We start from the raw sequence: 4,886 nt of genomic DNA on the forward strand, positions 1-4,886 counted from the left end.
AAATTGGATCAAGCTTAATAGTAATGGTGCATGTAAGGATATGAAAAAATTGCTGGTTGTGGTGGTCTTTTTCGGGATTCCGAAGGCAAATTGATTAAGTGCTATATTAGGAAGATTGGAGCTTGTGATGCCTTACATGCAGAGATGTGTGGACTATATTTGGGCTTAGACATAGTCTGGAGGAGGCATTTTTCTCATTTTTTTTATAAAAAAATAATATAAAAAAAGAGGTGTAACACAAGACTTCTTAGGAGGTCACCCATTCTAGTACTACTCTCGCCCAAGTACGCTTAACTGAGGATTTCTGATGGGACCCAGTGCATTAGTGCTGGTATGATCACACCTGCATTTTTCTCATCTTATAGATGGATGTACCCGTTTGAAAGGTTCATGGGTTATGCAAAACGTGCCGTGAAAAACAAAGCTACGGTCGAAGGCTCAATTTGTGCAACATACTTACACCGCGAAACAATTTACTTTTGTTCGCATTACTTCAAAGACACGTTGTCATCAAGTCATATTCGCAATGAAACTGAAACATCTCGGCCTGTGAGAATTCACCCATTAAACATGTCAATATTCAGCTTGCCTGGTCGTAATGGTGATGGTGAGAAAGTGTTGTATCCTGGTGACAAAGTTTTATATTCGGCGCATGTTCACTTGCTGATTAATTGCAATGAAGTCGAGCCCTATTTACAGTGAGTATTTTTAATTAATTAATTAAATAATTATTTATTCCAAGTTCGCTTATAACTAACGATGTTTAATAACTTAGGATGTTTTTAACACAACATACTTCTGCTCAAATCAATTCACATTTTCCAGCATGGTTCAAAGAATACATGTACCTTCAAACACCCGCAACTCGTATCATACAACACTTGAGAAACTTATCTGATGGCCCAAAGTCAATCGTTAAACAATGGCACACCTACTTTGTCAATGGTTACAGATTTGAGACACACAGTTGGAGTGAAGGAAAAACAACAGTAAACAGTGGAGTGTGTATGAAAGGTGTGACTGAAAATGATGAAGGAGATTTTTACGGTGTTATTGAGAACATATTTGAATTCGAATACAATAACCTTGATTACAAGAAAACAGTCGTGTTGTTTTACTGTAAATGGTTTGATCCTTCAAATAGAGGTACCAGATATGATTCAAAGACTAATACCGTGGACATAAAAATGAACAAACATTATCCATTGTATGATCCGTTTGCTATGGCTCATAACGTCAAACAAGTTCACTATGTCCCTTATCCATCGACTACAAGGGATAAACGAGGTTGGTGTGCCGCAATAACATCAAAACCAAGGGGTCTGATTGAAAAAAATGTGATAGATGAACGTGAAGATGAACCATATCAGGAAGATGAGATGTCCAATGTTGATGATGTCATTGCAGTTGAAACTTTTAATCAACTTTGTGTACAAGAAGAAGCCGAAGAAGTACCTTCTGATGGTGATGTTGATGAAGAGGACGTCGAAGCTAATGGCGATGATGGAGACAGTGATGATGAAGATGTATCAGATTGGGATGACAATTAATTTTATAATATAGTTACTCGCGTTGTAATAATATTTAATCGTTGTACTTGAATATTTGTTTTTGGTTGCCTTTGTTTATCGTTTAATGATGATGAATTATTATATAGTTATATTTGTCATATATTTCTTAATTATATATATATATAGATGAATCCAGATGAAGACAATTTTAATGATGACATTGATGATATTCCACCACCGGGCGTCGGACGCGGAGGACGTAGACGTCCTTTACCCCGCCGCGTTGTTCGGAATCGATATTTGGAGGGTATGCCAAAGTCTCGGACTGTAGATGGTGTGGAAGAAGAATACGACTCCTACGACGATGATGATGACCACGAGGATGAGGAAATTCCCGATGTTGCACTTCTAGCTCCTCAACATGAATTGTTGGTTGACCGATATAATAGACCCATCATCATGCCATACAGCGCCACAGAGTAAGTTAATTATTATTAAGAATTTGTGTTTAACAAATTAATTGGATATATATGATTATTATTCTTAACTAATATATATATTGTTTTAATTCATTTTTGTGCAGTTTGCAACCGCAAAATGCGGCAACGAAGGCCATCAACAATGCATTGAAATCCAAATTTCAAGCTCCATATCTAAATTGGATGGAGGTCAGAGCAGATGAACGTGGATATCACCAATTTTGGAATGGCTTCAGAGTACGTTATTATTTATAATTACTTTTTTATTCAATCAATTTTGTTACTAAAAATATATTATATTTACTAATTTATTAACAATATTTCTTTATTTTTCGTAGTCACAAGTAACCTGGCTAAATCATCACACAACGATTGAGGCAATATTCAACAAAAAAGCTACCAAGCGTCTGTCGACCTTACTTTTTGAAGCACGAAAAAAGGTTGCAAAGGATCCTTCAAAACCACCACTCTAGCTCGCTGGTAATTCATACCCTCTCTTGCGCCTCAGATGGGAAGAGGAAGAGTATAAGGCAAAATGTCAGAAGAACAGAAATACTGATGAAGCCAATCGTGCATGCGTACACTCTGGAGGTTCGAAATCTGCCGGAACACTTCGCCTTGGATTCATTCAACAATTTGGTCGTCCACCCACCTTTATGGAAATGAATGAAATGATGCACAAGTATGCAGACTCCGGTGAATGGACGGGGACAAGGGCGCAAGATGTTTCGGTAAGTATTTATATATATTATTTATTATTTAATTCTTATAACATTATTTTTTAAACATTATAATTATATTTAAACATTATAATTAATTAATTAATGATTCTTTATTTTTTAATTTATTGTAGAGGTTGACGCAGATTTTTGTTGAAGAATATAATGTCAACCAACAAAGACTACCACCTCATAGGCGAGATAATGATGAGATTCGTCGAAATAAGATTTCGTTGGCTTTTGTTAAGAATGCTGGTGGTATGAATCGAGGTCGCAAATTCGCTGCTGGGTCTACATCTTCTTTGTATGAAAGTGACCCAAGTGGATTGAGAGATGTCAGTTACACATCTAGTATGAGTACAGGACGATCTCGGCTAGCTCAAAGAGAGGAAACCGATGATGAGTATCTAGCACGAATGAGGGCCACGATTCGAGAAGAAGTTCGCAGAGAGTTGGAAGCAACAATTGAGGAGCGGGTGGACCAACGGGTTGTACTTTGTTTTTAGGAATACATTGCGCAGATGAGGGCGGCGGGGCTTGGATCATCATCTTAGGGATCGGCACAACAAAATCAAAATGCCGGTGAACAAGAATATCGACCGGATTTGAATAGCATGTACAATTTGAATCAGCTGCCGGAGTACCGAGAGGGTGATCCAATATTGAGTATGAGCATAGAGGATATGAGTCAAATGCTTAATGATCCAGTTCATTTGCAATTTTTTGATCCTGTTGGGCAAACAAGTGGAAGCAGTAGTGACGGAAGCGGTAGAAATCATCAACAAACTGCTTTCACCGAATACCATCGACAGAGATCATCAAATCTAAATCAACAAGACTTCATAATCCCACATGACAACCCTAATCAACCCCAAGGCAATTTCTTCCCGAATCAAGCCAACTTTCCCAATCAAGGCAGAAACTTCGTTCATAGGCCTGTGGCACGACCTCCTTTGGTGCAACCGATTCCACTCCCCCAGTAAGAATAATTGAGGGAGGTAGAGGCCGAGGCCAAGGAAGGCCGCGTGAGCCAACTTACAGTGGCAAGGGGAAACAACCACAAAATCAGCATGACCGACCATGATGTAATTTTAATTATCTGTTGATTTTTTTTGAACCAACCAAACTTACTGCATTTCATTAATTATCAAAAGTTCAATACATGAAGGAATAATCTCAAATCTATGGAAACTAGTCCAGGAATTGGCCGCCCTAGCTAAAGTGTGAGCAACCGAATTCACTTGTCTCCTAATAAACTTAACTTCAAAGTTCACACATGATAACATAAAAAGAATAATTTCATTAACGATGGAAAGAAACTCTGAATTGCCTCGCCGTTTGGTGCGAATAGCATCAACCAACACTTGAGAGTCACTTTCAAACTGGACGCTTTCAAATCCTCTACTCTTAGCTTCATTCATAGCTTGCAATAGTGCCCATGCTTCACCCTCCTCTGTTGATAAAGTCAGTTGCTGCCACTACATAATCCCAGCCAAAAACTCACCAGAATTATCACGAAAACAAGCACCCATCGCGGTCCTACCTGCACCGACAAAAAATGCTGCATCTACATTGCACTTTAACCATCCTATACGAGGCTTTTCCCACCGAATGGTGCTGACAACCGGAACATCATGATCATCGTTACTTCGCAATTTATGGACGACAATCCACTCATTCCACTGATCAAACGCAGCCCGGCCAATTTGGTTTGGGCTTCTAACATTATCGTTCCAAATTTTATCATTCCGGTTATGCCATATACTCCATAACAGCATAGCCACTCTACCTATAGTAGCGTAATCCTCATTCCGACACAAGGCAAACACTCTAGCTGCTTGCCAAGACAGATGACAAGCTGTGGAATCCAAGACAGATGACAGTCCAGCTGCTTGCCAACTAGATTGAGCAGAAGCGCAGGTGAAAAAAGCGTGTACATCATCTTCTACCTCATCTTCACATAATGGACAATGAACATCACAATCAACATGACGTTCTAATAACCGACGCCTCGTTGGAATACATCCCCTACATAATCGCCAAAGAAGATGACGCGCTTTATGTGGAGCATGCGCTTTCCATATTTCTTTCCAATTACCTTTCACATGGTATTTATCATTACGGAAAATACACTTCATAGCAAGCTTGTACCCGGATTTGACAGAGTAACACCCATT

General features: G+C 38.9%; 1 non-coding gene across 1 annotated transcript; it reads right to left on the minus strand.

Moving 5' to 3' along the window:
• Positions 1-227: 227 nt before the first annotated feature.
• Positions 228-345, minus strand: LOC123882616. Its single transcript, XR_006799932.1, has one exon. It is a non-coding gene; the product is annotated as a 5S ribosomal RNA (ribosomal RNA).
• Positions 346-4,886: the final 4,541 nt, after the last annotated feature.

Source organism: Trifolium pratense, linkage group LG4, assembly GCF_020283565.1.
Source record: "Trifolium pratense cultivar HEN17-A07 linkage group LG4, ARS_RC_1.1, whole genome shotgun sequence".
Taxonomy (NCBI): domain Eukaryota; kingdom Viridiplantae; phylum Streptophyta; class Magnoliopsida; order Fabales; family Fabaceae; genus Trifolium; species Trifolium pratense.